The 17053-nt window shown below is 35.2% G+C and overlaps 1 protein-coding gene across 1 annotated transcript in view; it reads left to right on the top strand.

Moving 5' to 3' along the window:
* Positions 1–16522: 16522 nt before the first annotated feature.
* LOC117110172 (relaxin receptor 1-like) overlaps positions 16523–17053 on the top strand; it is a 45252-nt gene continuing 44721 nt past the window's right edge. The window contains exon 1 of the mRNA XM_033252782.1: positions 16523–16671. The gene's annotated coding sequence lies outside the window, so the exon portion shown is untranslated. The remainder of the gene's footprint in view (positions 16672–17053) is intronic.

Raw genomic sequence — 17053 nt, 5'->3', positions numbered from 1 at the left:
TGCATGTGCTGTTCTCAAGTCTGTGTCAGCCTCGGTGATCAGCTGTTCTGTGCATCGAGTGTTCTTTTATCCACTTTTCTTTGCATGAGATTTGTTGAATCAATGCAAGAATAAAACAAGTGATTGAAACTACCGTAGTTATATAGGCTAAGACTTTCAGTCTGAAAATACAAAATACTATTAAATAGTTGTTCAATTAACTATGATATTAGGACTAGGAAACTCGATTCTTACACGATTACTAATACAATTACATCTTGAATATATGATGCCAAGACAAAATAATTAAATAAGATAAGAATTTAATTAAATTTACTCACAACACATAAATTATCTCACAAATTCGAAAGACACTCGTTTTACAATACGATTGTATTGTATATATGATGCCAAGACAAAATAATTAAATAAGAAAATTAAATTCACTCACAACACATCGGTTGTCTCACAAATTCGAAAAACACTCGTTTTAAATGTGTTTAAAGCACATATAGGCCTATGCACTCAAATACTGTAGATTTTTCCCATAGGCTGGGCTCCGGCAATAGATTGTTTTTTTTTTTTTTGTTTTTTTTCAGGTTTATTGCATGACGGATCATCTATTTTGCATGGATGAACCCTTCGTGTGAAACTTCGCCTATCGCAATCGGAAGTTCGCGTCAGTGGACCACAGTATGGGCATAATCTGTGTGTGTATGACCTATATTTCGTCCCTTATATAACGTGTGGCGAATGTGAAAAGTGCATAAAAGATTTTATAAAATAGTAATTTTTATTAGCATACCTTCTTTTTTATGAAATTGCCTAAATTTCTCTATGATTATAGTACATTGCCTCCTAAATACTGTGTATAAAATATATGAGCATAATAACGATTGGTTAATTAGCAATTCATTAAACTTATTCCTCACTTTGTAAAAAAATAGTAATTTAACATTCGCCACACATTTGCCACACATTTGACACTTTGAGAGAAAAAAAAATCAAACCAAATAATATTCGCCAGGGCCCCCGTATAGGAGAGCTGCACCCCCCCCCCCCTCGTCGGAGAGAAAAACCACAATTCGTCTGGGAGAAAAAAAAAATATAGGCCTATGTATTTTCTAAAAAACGCTAAAATCGATTAAATAAGCTTTTGAAACCCCCTAAATCTTCAAAATTTTCGGGGGCTTCGCCCCCTGGACAGTGGTGGCGCCAGGGGGGACCCCCCCCCGTCGGGGAAGCATAGCACCCCCCCGTCGGGGAAGACGATAGATTTTGTCGGGGAACAAACAAATAAAAAAAAAATATTTACATGTAATATTCATTTAGCCACCATGGAATACATCGTGATAGGTGAAGCAACCTCGACCATGGCAGCGTGGTTGACAGATTTCATGCAAAATTTCTAAACTATAGAATTTCACTTTCAAGAACGAGGAATTGAAAATAAATTAGATGGTTACATTACATACTCTTTGTTTCTTGCTTTATTCAAAATGTTTTGGTTTTGGAAGCTGATTTTCAACATTAGAAAGCATAGCATACATGAAGTCATATTATAGTAACTTGATTTCTATCAAATAAGTAATAAAAAATCGCCATAAATTATCAAATATCCCTAGCTTCCAGGAGGCGAAGCCCCCTGGACCCCCACCGGGGACCATGCGCGGCCCCCTGGCCTCCGGCCAAGTGAGACTCGATTCGCTACATTAGCCCCCCTCCCCCGCTCCGTCGGGCAGGTCCTTGGCGCCACCACTGCACCTGTACCGCTTTTAGAAACTATGGCGACGTTCAGCCACGCCCACTTTGCTCTCGTCGAGGCATCGCCCCCTCGGGGACCGAGGACACCCGGTCTGGTAAATCCTGGCGCCACCACCACTGGTTTGGTCTACAGGAGCTCATGCTTTGTACGGATCATTCCATTCATAGAGAAAAGCAAAAAAAAAAAAAAAAAAAAAAAAAGCGTAGGCCTACCTGTCGTTAGTAGCCTAGGTCAATACATAACACCGGTTGTATAAAATGTATTATAAGATTGAAAATGTTAACCTTATTGTAGTAAATATAATGTCCACGTTTAAATTATTGTTTACTTAGTTTATTTATATATATTATATATAATTTAAAATGTATTTTTATATTTACATTATAAAATATATTTAAAATAAGAATACTATGTTTACGTCTTAAATAAAACTATTGGTTGTATATAGACTATAACATAATATGAATGTTTTATTTGTAAAAAATCTTAAATGTGAAACAAATGATCATATAGTATATGTATTTTTTGGGTTTAGGCATAATGATAAAGAGTATGATGTTAGTGTTAAAAATGTTTTTATATAATAAAGGATACAGTGAAAAAGAAGAAAAGCAAAAAGATCCGGAGCGGCTCAGAATTGTACCGAAAATTATATAATGATGATAATGGCTCATTATTATATTTTGCGAGTTTGTATTAAATATATCTGCGTAAGCGTAAAAACATCTTAATACAAAGTAAGATGCGTGAGTGTGCGCTGAATATGTAGCTTTTCTCGAAAAGTGTGTTATAATAACAAATAATAATAATTTCATGTTAAATTCTCTGTATTCAAAAATAAAAATAAAATTAAAAATAATGATTAAAATGATTCATATTTCTTTCTATAATTAATGTATTATCATATTTCTTATTATAATTAATGTATTTAATAGTATAGGTATTATTTTAACCTATGACCTGTACGAAGCATACGCTCCTGTAGACCAAACTTGACCAACTCAGTACCGTTTCGATTTAAATCGTACGGGAATTCCACTCATGAAGATATACGCTCATTATTTATGCTTGCACGCACTGCCGTTTATGGAGAAAGCCCTACGCGAGATATGCGTAGTGCCTGAAGAATGATACATTCGCCTGTTTGTAGTAAAGAAATCGATTGATATAGCGATATTCGTCAGTTTGCTAATTAATATTCTTCCTTAATTACTTATCTAATTAACTCATTTTTTTTTCAGAGATTCTACACAGTAAAACAACTTAAATTCACAAATATTTAAAAAAAAATCGATTTTTCCACAATTGCCACTACGTTATATAGGGGACAATTTGATCATGACCGTTTCTTGCCCTTTAAATCTAAAATGTTGGTTGCTTTCAATTTCAATTTTTTCCCTTAAAATTTACTTTATCTAATAGATAGTAGGCCTATTCCAATATGGATCTTATGATCAACCTTTTCGACCAAGCTCCTCGCACAGCGGGAGGCACAATGTCCGCGGGCTGGTATTTTCGAGTTAAATGCTAATTTTGGTGTTTACATCGTCCGTTTTTCGCTACCTTTTGTCAGATTATTCTGTACTTTTTGATATGTTATAGTTTAGTTATTTAGGCAACTTGTTGTTTTTATTTGAATTTCAAAGGCTTAAAAAAGTCCCTGTCTTTTTGCAATTCGTAAGTAACTACAATGACCGGGGCCCGTGAAAAAGGTTATTTTTCTAGATTCAGAGGGTTCTGTTGTCTTGAAATCGCTTTGTTAAGCACTCACCAATATACAAGCTTCTTGTACACTTGCTAGAAAGATTCTTTTGGTGTAAGTTTTATTTTCATTAGTTGAAAAAGGGGCCTTTCATTTTACAAATTACCATATGAAAGGAGGGCGCGAATGGTCAGTTTTCTATAGACACATTTTGCATTGAGCCAGGATACTGAGGCGAGCTCTGTGGTTTAGGTAAAACCAATCTGTGAACGTTTTTTCAGAATTTCGAAAAATTCATTAAAGTATTTCATTAAATATTTATCTAGATGTTTAATAATGATCATAGAAGAATTCTAACGAAATATATATATATTTTTTTTAGAAATGTTGCTACTATTACGCCTAAATTTCATGTTTAAAATGTATTGGTGTCACAGCATCTGTACATCATTGGCGTGGATTGAGATGGATCGCACCATTTTCTAGACAGGGTAACATTATTAATAACATTCTATAGCAGTGTTGATGTTCAGTAGGAAGATTTGTTACTGGTTAGGCGTGTCTTTATGATTTTCTCATGTTTATTTTTTTGTTAGATTTTATACGCTATCAATATAGTTACTATAGCTTCCCATGTCTTTTGCTGGTAAGATATTATTGCTGAGTCTATAATTCTCTTAACCCCGCAGTATAATGCAATAATCCAAGGATGACTAATGTGTGTAGCTGATACCATACATAAGATCGATCCGTGGTAACAATTTATTGTGGGTTTTTATTTTCTTCACTTTTTCAAACCAATCTGTATCTTAAGTGTGTGATGTAGACGTGTCCACATTATTTCTAAATAACCGGGGCTACAGCTGTGTCGAACGATGTACCTACGATGAATAAGGTAAAAAAAAAAATAATTTGACGAACTGAGCGGATACAATTGATTAAAAAGCGGCCTTTTAATTATTTTAGATATTATTATAGTCAAGATTCGATGGTCAGAGGCCTAATGCAACAAAGGATCCAGTGAGCACATTGGTCTTTTATATGAGTAAGGCCTACTTTAGTTGCACAATATGTAAGTACAGTACTGTATTACTACAACATTAGAGCCTTCATTCCGTCTGTTACCGGTATTAACATCCGGTCTGTTGTATAATTGTTGTAAACTGCATAAATATTTCCAAGTCTATCTAGTGGCCTGCGTTAGTCATACTGTACAATGATGTAATAAAGGAAAGATTAAGAGGAAGTTCATCATCATCAATATAGCTCATAATCATCATTTGATCTTCTTTCTTTGCAACCCCTCATGTGACTGTGGAGTCCAATTCTTGATTTGCAAATCCTTTTTACAATTTGGACATTCATTCAATTCATCTGACATTGTTGGTTCTTTTGTTTTTCTTTAGTGGCGGAGGTAAGCTTTATGTTTGTAATGTTTTTTTTTTTTGTCGCGTTTCCATAGCTGACTTAATTGAATGATGCCATGATTCTCGGTTGTTGGTCATTTCTTCTGCAGTATGGGGATCAATGTTGATCGAATTGAGATCTTGTTTACATACATCTTTATACCGCAGTAAAGGACGTCCTCTAGAGCGCTTTCCTTCTGCCAGTTCACCATACAAAAGTTGCTTTGGGATTCTGTGGGATTCCATTCTTGTTGTGTGACCAAACCATCTCAATCCTTTATATGTTAGTAATGTGTAAATATCACATAGTTCTGCTCTCTCTAGCACCTCTTTGTTACTGATTTCATCTTGCCATTTAATGCCTAGAATGCGGCGAAGGTTTCTCATATGAAATGTATTCAGCTTTCCCTCTTGCCAGGCGTATGTTGTCCAAGTTTCACTAGCATATAGGAGTATGTTTAATACACAGGCTTTGTATACCTGACACTTGGTTTTATTAGTCAGCTTGGCGTTCTCCCATACTCTATCTTTCAGTCTTGCCATGGTTACAGTGGCTTTTGATATCCTCTTCTCAATCTCATCATCTAGTGTACCTTTTGGGTTGACTGTAGACCCAAGGTAACAGAATGTCTCTACACATCCCAGTTCTTCACCATTGATTTTGATTGATGGTGGTTCATCATCTCCTCTGTGTAAGATTTTAGTTTTGTTAATGCTGATGGTTAGACCAAACTCGTTACAGGCTTTTGAGAAGCAGTCCATAACTTCCTGCAGTTTTTCAGCTGAGTGAGTGAGAAAACCAGCATCATCTGCATAGAGCAAGTCATGGATATTGAATGTATTTGTCCTTGTCTTTGCTCTAAGCCTTGCCTGATTGAAGACTCCTCCATCTTCACGGGTCCGGATAGCAATACCAGGATTTGCTGGGCAAATGCTGAACGTTCGTATCAGTACTACTGAAAAGAAGATGCCGAAGAGAACTGGAGCTATGTTATCACCTTGCTTAATACCACTTCGGATCAGAAAGGGTTTTGAAGTCTTGCTGTTGAAGGTTATAACTCCAAGTTGTTTCTCATGGAAGGACTTAATAATGCCAAGCAGGATTGGTGGACATCCTATTCTTTCTAGGACACTAAATAGTGCATCTCTACTAATTAGATCAAATGCTTTTGTTTGATCTATGAATGCTATGTGGAGCGGCATGTTTTGTTCTCTACACTTTACTTGCACTTGTCTGAGGGAGAAATTCATGTCTATGGTAGATCTTCCTACTCTGAATCCACATTGTGATTCAGAGTAGACACGGTCAGCTATAACAACTAGTCTCTGATGAATGATTTTGGCATATACCTTTCCTACTATGTTGAGGAGTGAGATACCTCGATAGTTGTTACAGTCCTTCCGTGATCCCTTATTTTTGTAGAGTGTTATAATCTTTGTGTTCTTGTGGTATAGTTGGAGGAGTGTGTCTCCAACATTGTAACAATAAATCATACAATGGTAGTAATAAAGTGGTTTTGCATTGTTTGATGACCTCAGGTAGAATGTTGTCATCTCCTGGTGCTTTTCCTACATTAAGGGTATTAATGGCCTTTTCTAGATCTTCCACTGTAGGTTCTTCATCAAGCTCAAACAGTTTTGGAAGTAAAGGGACTTGATCCAATGTTTCTCGTGCAAGTGGGACGGTATTGGAGAACAGTTCATAGTAGTATTATCCCCATCTGTCTAATTGTTGTTCTTTGTCATGTAGAATTGTGCCATCTTTTGCTATGATTGGTGCTGATTTTTTAGGTTGTCTTCCAATGGCACATTTTAAACCATTATACATTTTCTTGATATTGCCAGTTTCTGCTCCCTTCTGAATTTCTTGGCTTAATTTCATCCATTACTGGTTTGCTGCCGTTCTTGCCTTCTTGGCTACGTGCTTTTCTAAGTTTCTGTAGGTTTCTCTTAGTGGGAAGCTCCTTGTATCGCAGTAAAGCTTTTCTTTTCTGTTCTCTGGTGGGATTGAGCTGAGGGGCAGATTCTTCATACCAGTCCTGGGATTTCTTTTGTTGTTTTCCAAATGTACTGAAGGAAACTTTTTGTATAGCTGATCGTATATAGTCCCATTGTTTACAAGGTGTATCCTGTGGTTCTTTAAGCATCCTCCTGAAGTCAGAATCAAACTGCAATTGTTTCTCTGCGTCTTTTGGTGTTTGCAATATTTGCCTTTTGTGATGCCTTTGGTTTAGTATGATGTATTTTCTTTGGCTTTAGCTTGATTGTGGAGCATATTACAGCATGGTCAGTATCACAATCAGCACTATGGTATGTTCTGGTACAATTAACATTCCTCAAAGAAGTTCGTCTTGCTATTAGATGGTCTATTTGGTGCCACTGTTTTGATCTTGGATGACACCAGGTTACTCTTCTGTTATATGAAACATTGAAGAAAGTGTTTGTAATGCACAGATTATCATATGCACATAATTATCAAGCAATCTTCGCCCGTTGCTGTTTATATTACCCACTGCAAACTTTCCAAGATGTGGATGCCATGAAGTTAAGTCACTACCAACCCTTGCATTGAATTCTCCTAAAATGTACAATTCTTCACTGATTGGTAATGAAGCTATCTGTTGTTCAAGTTGTTCATAGAAATTGTCTATTACGTCAGGCGTGGCCTGCATCGTTGGACCATATACATTTATAAGGTTGACTGTGCCATTGATGGTATTCAATTTGATAAATAACATGCGTTCATTCCCAGATGTTGGTAAGTGAATTGATGAGATCAAGATCTTTTTCACTGCAATTGCTACTCCATATTCTTGTTTTTCTCCTTCGTCTTTTCCATACCAAAAGAAAGTATAATCTTCCTATGTTAGGGTTCCTTGGCCTAGTAGCCTGGTTTCTTGAAGAGCTGCTATGTCAATATTTAAACGATTAAGCTCTTGATTGATAATTGATGACTTTCTAAGGTCAGCATTAGTTGTTATGCTTTTGGTTTGCATGGTGCGTACGTTCCAAGATGCTATTCTAAATGTTTTTGGTTTGACAGGTGATAAGTTGCAGTCCACTTTTCAAGAAGTACTCTATGCACTGACCACCTTCATCAGTGCAAGTAGACCGTGGCGGATCTGTACCCTATTGGTTGTGTGCTGCTCAGCTTAGGCAGGCGGCAACTGATCAATGGAGGAGCTAAATAGCTCTCCTACCGTCAGGAGTAACCCGTAGCGTCCTTCCGTTACGCCAATCTGGAATGAACTTATCACTCGTAATTGCTACTCCTCGATTTGTTTCCATCTATATTAGATGCCTGAGTTGTCTTCTCCGGTTTTTGCTTGCCTAGGTAAACTGCATAAATATTTCCAAGTAAACATAAAAGAAGGAGATTTATTTATGTTATGCAACTTTGTTTTTATTTTGTACATGTTAGGCATGAATATAAAGAACACTTTAAAAAAATTGCGTATGTCTTATTGCATGAACAACATTTGTTTTACTGTACCTTGTAAATGTGTATTGGTCGAATATGTATATGAAATGAAGGATGATCACATATTATGATGGATGACTCCTTCGCGTTAAGCCTCTATCGTAAATAGCGCCTGTGGTCCACAATGTATGGGCATAATTTTCGAAGCAGCTTGGAGCATCGAGCGAAGTTTCTTAGCTTACAATTGTGGAATGTTAATACACTTTAATCGAACAAAAATTAGTATTGTATTTGCAGACTGACAGTAAATGTACCGCAATGTATTAAATCCATCACCTGTTTTATTTTTGCATTGATTAAAATACAAGCTCATACAATTACTGAATCGTGATAAGCCTTCACACCCACAGGCACAGAGCAGCAATTGCAAGCGTTCATGATCACAGACTTGAAATAGCACATTTCAATAGAACAACTATTAAGTAGTATTTTGTATTTTCAGACTGACAGTAAATGTAAATGTATTAAACTTCAGAATCTACTATCAATCACTTGTTTTATTCTTGCATTAGACCTAATTCAACGACGGCGACGACGATGACGACGACGATGATGATGATGAGCAATCTTTCATTTGATTTCGTTTATTTTGTCTCAATAAAATACACAAAAAACCACAGCCGGTAACAAAATAATATAAGCATAAAATTTCAGAAGCAAAGCCGAGGCAGGATTCCTAGCGTGAATCAAATCACTACCCTTAGGTCTTGTAGTGCACAATTCTGATTACACTTATACAAAATTAAAAAAAAAAAATCTGTAGCATTAAAATACTAATAAAAATGTGGCTAAACAAAACACATATAATAGTTATAAAACTTGTCGAAAAAAATAATTGAGAAGATCCATATGTTTCTAGTGGTAGTTCCTCCCAAGCTCGCGGAAACAAATGAAACAAACTATTTCAAGAATGTGTTTAAACATGTGGGTGTACACAATGCCGTAGCCAGCTATTGGGACAGTTTGTCAATAATAGCTGTCAATAATAGACAGTCCCACACACATTTTCTAATGGGTCCACAAAGAATGGGTCCACATTTAAAAAAATGGGTCCAAATTATGCAATTTTATGCATAAAATAAATCCACTTTTTGCAAAATGGGTCCGGATTTCTCATATATTTAGCCTAAAATGGGTAAACTTTTTAAGGAAATTGGTTCAGATTTTTCATATTTTTGCATAAAATGGGTCCAACTTTAAGAAAATAAAAATGGGTCCACATTATTTGAATTTAAGTGTAAAGTGGGTCCTCCCTTTTATTGTCCCGTACTATTTGAAAATCCTGGCTACGGCATTGGGTGTAAATCAAATAAAGTAATCAGACACTTAATTATAAAGGCTAAAAGACATAAAGTGAAGCGAAAGGGGACACTAACATTTGAAGTTAAGTATGACACCTACTGAAAGCAGACCTGTCAAGTGTCACACATCTTGCGGGAGCCCCAAGCATTTAAGTTCGACCACACGCCCTTATGCGAGGCCTATATTCTCACGCATTCCAGAATATTTTAAAATTATATTTTTTTAATGTGCTATTTTCTCAAAACAAGCATACAACGTGTAAAAACACGACTATCGGCGCTCGCTAGCGTTTCTGCAGCGATCGTCACAGTGTTTAACGCCGCCTCTCGTTGAGGAAACAAAGTTACGTCTGAGTGAGCAATAGAAAATCAGTGAAGAGCTTACATAAAGATGTCTGTCTTCGAAGGCGGTGAGGATGGTGATGCAACTCCTCGAAAAAATCGGGCTTATGTCCACTACAAATCGAAATTTTGTATGTTATATCGACGCTTGACTGTATTTTCCTTAAGGTTTGTGACCTCAAGCGTAATTTTCAAAAAATGCCCAATCTCAAGCAAATCCAGAAGAAATCTCAATTAAGCCAGTGTGAGACCCTTGACAGGTTTTTGAAAATTTGGATGTATGGAAAAACATTTTTCGTAAGTTTTGGTTGTGTAATCTCGAGAAAAAAAAATATTGATAAGCTATTCATTATCGAGATATATTTTGAATTTCTTTGGTTATTTGGTGGACGGGTGTTTTGGGAAGAAGACTAGTAATCGATGTAATTTTCCAAATTGAATACCGTTGCCAGTTTATCTTATCTGTGTTGTGAAATGAAATACAATATCGCACACTCATTTAGGGTTAGACTTTTTATGCTTCTGTTTTTTGCAATAATGTATAGCAGTGTCCCATCTCACCTGTGGTGTATCTAGCGGGGTAATTTTTGATCTTGAGAAAATACCTTGTTGTGACAGGAATTGAACCCAGGAACATGGGATTAGAAGGCAAGCATCTTAACCACTAAGCTATTCAATGATAAAGTGCGTGTATGATCATTATCTCCGACAGAGATGACAGTCAGTCGTTCCCGACTGTTTAGCCTCTTCCTAAGTTTAGTTTAATTCACTTTATAGATTAGCCTACTTAGAAATTTAGGTTAATAAGGAAAAATTGTGACAAACACTAATCAAAACATTAACCGTAATAAAATTCATAGTGATTTATACACATAACGCCACCACCGCTTACAAAGACAATTGCCTCTACTACTATGTTTAGTTCTACTATTGCAATTTTATTTCGATCAAAAATTGACACGCCCGTATTGCTGAGGGTGCAGGCCTACATGGTATATATAGAGACAAAATGTGATCAAGGTCCTTCTTGTTTTGCCAAAATACAACCACTTTCCTTGCGTATACTTTCCCAATCGTGTCTTCGCTGCATCCTCACTTGATTCTTTCTTTCTTGATTTTTTTAGTCTTTCGCTGCTGGTTTGACCGTTTTCTCACTGATCATTTGCTTATTAAACTTACAGAATGACGGTTTACTGGTATTTTTTGTCTAAATTGGACTAAAAATCATCAACTTTGTCCAAAACGCAAACTATCACTTGACAATGCATTCCACATTTCAATAATAAATGAATAGCTTGGCAGTTAAAGGTTTGTTTCTAATTCCCGAGTTCTGGCTACAATTTCTGTCACAGAAGGATGTCTGTCATAACTAAAATCGACTCCACTCCCTTGGCCTCAATAACGACGTGGTTTATAAAGTATTGTTTACATACTTTCTTTCAAAAATGAGATGATGAAAGAGAAACAATATTATGAGCTTAAAAATCGACTGTTTAATATTTATAAATGAGCTTTCTGATACTGTTAACTACGTTTATTATTTATTTTAAAAATTAATACTTTTTTTTCTCAATATTTTGAAGAAGGTTTGATTATACATCGTTGCATTGACAGGTGTATGGAGGGTTTTGTTTAATCCATTGATTGTATATCTTAGATATATAATTGTAGTCATTATATGAATTAATATTAGATTGTTGTTGTTTTTTTAATGTGAAGTAGAGTTGATAGATTGTTAGGTAAGAGGCTTGCTTCTAATTCCAGAATTGTGGTATTAACTCCTCTCATAGGGTTTTTTTTTTCTACAACTAAACTCAACTCCACTGCCTAGACCATAATGATAGACTTGGTTTATAAAGGATTGTTTAATCCTGCAGGTGGCAGACATGAAGAAAATATAATAATAGTACTAATTTAGAATAAATGATAAATATGTCAATAGTAATAAAACAATATTTATGTTCAAAGAAATGAAAGTGGGACGACCCAACAAAAGAGGAAAAAAATGGTAAGTGTAAAAGTGATGTTATGCATAGTCCTGGTTTGCTGTTTTCCAACCTTACAATTGTTGTCTCAATTATTAAAATCGTTAATGAAAACAGAGTTTGGATTAAATTATTGAAACTTTTTTCGATAATAAACCCGGCTCAACTCACTGGGTTTATCCACCTGCCAGTCTGAACTAAGTGGCTTATCTGAAGCCGGGCTGTGTTCCTATAGTAACTAGGCCTGGTGCGCCACCGTGTTTAACTTTTCTAAGCCGGGCTTTAATCGTTGCGGGGGGTCTTGTATTGACTTCGGGTGACGAAATGGCCAATCAGCATTCAATTACGTACGCTATGAGCGAGCGTACGTTTCGCGAGCAATGTTTTGAAACACGTTTCCTGGTTAGGCCTATACCGTTTATTATTATGCAAATGCTCGCCTGGATAAACCCGCCAGTCTGGACGCCCGGCAAAGTTAATCACCATTTCAAAATGTAATAACTGGGACCATATTTATTAATAACATGCTTACATAATTATCTAAATATCTTTCTGTAATTCTCAACATGTCTTTGCTGACATGTTAGCTCCATGTTTGTAATTGTAATTTTATACACATTGGCAAGCCGTTTAGTGCACTGAACATCACTCTATCACGTAACATGTAATCAATAATTCTTCTTTTCTTTCACATATTTTCTACTTTTCAACATCAAGAAAATTGCAATTTTTTTTTTCAATTGAAAAAAAAAATCAAATTGTTTAACCTTTTCTTAATATTAGGCTTTTAGTGCGCGTCTATTATTCATCACAAAATGAGTGTTATGGTATACAATATTTACTTGGTACAAATCACCATTTCAAATTGTTCTGATGATTTAAGCAAATTCGAGTTGCTGATTGGTGGTGGCTTCATCCTAACCATAAACTGCAGTCTCGCTATCTTGCATTATTGCATGTCGGAGGAATTACCATTTCTTTCAAATTCACCTGTACCTTGTATGCTAATGTGTTTATGCAAGGAGCGTACCTCTGAGGTGACGAGAAGGGAAAGTAAATACTGAGGGCGTGGAGTCTGGTTTTCAGCCAAGAATGTAAGCGTTTTACTGGGACCGACGGCGTGGAGTCAGGTTTTCAGCCACGAATTTAAGCGTTTTACTGGGATTTTTCGTTTCGTCAATTCCTTGATCCAATACTTTTTTCCGAAAGGTCCACTGATTAATCTCAGATAAGAAAGTATAATACATACTCCAAGTATTGAAATACACGCCATCGTGTTGGGATTCAATATTTCGACATTAATTATGTCATCATCAGGAATACTTTTTTCTGTTGTGAATAGTGTATGAATGATTATTTTTTTTATTTTTTACGTGGCTTAATTTATTGTTCAGCTCAGATTTCAATAAATTTACTTCTGAACAACATGCCTTTGTGTTTCCTATCCTTTACCACGTAAACAAAATATGTAATAATGTGTAGTGCCGTTAAAAACAACATGAAGAAGTACCGTAGATATATAACAGTACTCAAATAGGAACATTGTTTCTTGCGATTGTGACCCAATATGTTACTATTTTGAGCACTGTTATACATTATAGAGAGGGAGTTATACTTCTGGTATCTGGTTGTTATTTTACATTTATGTTTTAGCTTTTGATTATCAAGTTTGTATCTAACCGAAATCTAAATACATATGTCTGTAATCTACGTATTTTATTATAGCCAATCACAACTTAAAGAGACTAAAATATGTGTGAGGTGCTCAATGAAATAAGTTTCGTTTGGCATTAAATTTTAGAGTTGATCTACAGTTAGGCCCAGAAGATAGGATTTTTGTATTATGAAACGCACGAATTCTCTATTCTTATAACTGTTCACGGTCAAGAGTAGTATAATATAAGTACATATATCTGAAATTAAAGAGTATCAGGGAGTCAATCCAGCCAGTATCACACCTGGTATGCTCTCACATAATAGAACTGGAGTAGCAGCGAGAATCCTGGAAAGCTGTAGCGGAAATGTTATTAAATATACATGATAAATCAAAGTTGTTGTACTTTAAAGCCAACATAGCTACAAACAACTATAGCTAAATGATAGAAGCTGTGCCAAAAATATGTAAGATCGTATCAAGCATAGACTTTCAACTGGAAAATGTATCATTTGTAAGAAACATCATTTATATGAAAACTTCCGACGGGAGGGGGTGCTCTCGACGGAGGGGGGGGGGATGCCCCGACGAGGGGTCAGATTTCCCCAACGAAAGCAAAGTTGGCGTGGTCGAGCTTCGATTAAAAGGTTCCGAGTGGTCCTGGAAATGTTGACAATTTTAAGGTTTCAGATGCTTATTTAATCGATTTTAGAGTCGAAGATTTAAATACAAAATATGTGACACACTCTGAACTAAGATAAGAATTCATTAGAAATTTTATTTCAGAATTGATCTCTTTAGATCAGTTAAAATCAGCGAAGATTTCCTATGATTATATTTGCTTTCGGGTAACCTCATTCGTCCATCAAGACCTTCATGAAAAAACACTTCTTAATGAGACTTCTGTTCCTTGTATATTATATTATTGTTACCATTTTAGTATCATTATTATTATTATTTTTATTACTATTGTTATAAGCTTTTTGTGAGAATTAGTATTTCTTCAAAAGTTATGTATTTACAATATAACACAAATAGTCTAATAAAAAAAAAAAAAAAAAAAAAAAAAAAAACACATGAATTTTTCTTTGAGTGGTCCACATATCCGCCCCTAGCTTCATATCGTCACCAACATTCAATCGTTTCTTTATTGAACGATCACAAACTATTTTAGAACGTTTCATTTAGACCCATTAATTAGGTTTTTGAGATATTTATAGGTCTGGGACGTTAGACATTTAAATTACCCTCAAATTTACACCTTAAACTGGATCGTCACCAGCACACAGTAATTTCATCTTATAACTTGGCTACACTTTCCCAAAAGTTTCATTCAGATCAGTTGACCCGTTTTTTAAATATCTGGTGTAGAGTGTTTGCCCTTAAATCCCCTCACTTGGTCATAATAACCACACCCCAACAGTGCTCAAAAAGGAACATTGCTTCTTATGGTATAACACCATATTTTTTTCAATTTTGAGCACTGTTTATAATAATATTATGGAGAGAGAGTGTTATTTCTGGATTCTGGCTGTTATTTTATATTTATATTTTAGCTTTTGTTAATCATGAATCCAGCAACCGTAGATCACAGCGTTGTTGTACATTGTATTGTAATTAAGTTATCTAAATAAATGTATCTGTAATCTAGGCATTTTACAATAGTCATTCGTGACTTAAAGAGATTGAGAATATGTATGAGGCGCTCAATGAAATTAGCTTCGTTTGGCAATTAATTTTAGAGTTGATCTATAGGATCAGAAATAGGATTTTCGATTATGAATTGCACGAATTCCATATCCTTGTAACTGTATACGGTCAAGAGTACAGCATATTTACAAGTACATACTGCTAAAATTCAGGAGTATAAATCGAAGTTTCTAATCAGTTGTATAAATAATTTCTTTCAGTGAGAATTCAACCTAACGTTTCTCGCTCTCAAAGCGAGTTTCCTCTGCTTTCATGGAGTCAATCCCGCCAATATCACTCTCACATAATAAAACTGGAGAAGCTAAGTGAGAGAAACCTGGAAATTTGCGGCGGAAATGTTGTTAAATATACATGATAAGTCCAATTTTTACAGCTTACATAGCTAAAATCATGACAACTAGCTAAATAATAGAAACTGTGCTAACAAAATATGTTAAGATCGTATCAACGAAAATGTTTATCATTTGTATGAAACATCATTTGTATGAAACATTGCTTTGGGCGGTAAACTATACGAGCACTCGCTGACAGGGCAGGTTTCATACCGCAGGATAAAGGCCTATTTTCGTATTTATAGAACATTCTAAATACACAATATGGGGCACACTCTGAACTAAAATAAGCATTGATTAGAATTTAATTTCAAAATTGATCTCGTAAGATCAATTATGTCAGCGATGATTTTCTATGATTATATTTGCTTTCGGGTAACCTCATTCAGTAATTAAATATTCGTCCATTAAATCTCCTCTGAAACAAAACATCTTAATGAGACATTTGTTCCTTGTATATTATTACCATTTTAGTATCATCGTTATTATTATTTTTATTACTATTATTATAAGATTTGTGAGAATTATTATGTCTTCAAAGGTACTTACAACATAGTACCGAACCTAGATTATTTTCAGTCTGATGACAACATTCTGAAACGAGTACGATTTGAACCCATGACAGTGGTATTAGAAGGTGAGCACATTATTGCTCCATTTTATTTACTTGTGTAGCAGAGTGTGGTTAGATCGTCGGATTCAGCTCTCTGCCTCTGATCTTACTGACATTGTTTTCTTCTTTTATCAATATTAAATCACTGTACCAAAACCCTTTATCCGTGCCTATTCTATTAGGCAATTTTCTATTGAGTTAGTCCAAAATGTAGAAGTTGACTTACTTATGTATAGACGATGAACCGTGCAGTGTGTGCGTGTATTTCTAAGCACGACACCTTTCTGTCTAGTAAGATGACAAAATTGGGTCTTTACGTTGTGCTATTGTGAGCTGTCAGTATGAGTAAAACCGAGATTTCATTTCATGTAAATTGAAATGTTGTAGACTGTGCATTTAAGGTAAGCTTTTAATTTTGTTGTTTGCTTCATAAATAATTCACCAGTAATAAAATGTAATTGCAGAATCATGCTTTTGAAAACTTGCATTAGACATGTTGAAAGATTTCTAGGCCTATTTCTAATCAAACGTAATGTGATATACTTTTGTTGTCTCGATGTACAAGTCGCTATAACGTTCCTAAGTAATCGAACAATTCATCTTGTCAAGGAGGATTTGTTGACATACATATCAGTGACAGTTTGTATTATTATACGTGGACTACCCAATATTTACTACTAGATATTTTCTTGATATTGTATATAGTAGGCCTAAGTGATTAAAACAAAATATTAAAAACATAGTGTCTATTTTGCATTGTCTGGTGATTGTACTGGATTTGCT

This window comes from Anneissia japonica, unplaced genomic scaffold (assembly GCF_011630105.1).
Source record: "Anneissia japonica isolate Jap-2015-1 unplaced genomic scaffold, ASM1163010v1 scaffold6537_len306802_cov134, whole genome shotgun sequence".
NCBI lineage: Eukaryota > Metazoa > Echinodermata > Crinoidea > Comatulida > Comatulidae > Anneissia > Anneissia japonica.
The sequence above is the reverse complement of the archived record's forward strand: the minus strand, read 5'-3'. Positions and strand labels throughout refer to the sequence as shown.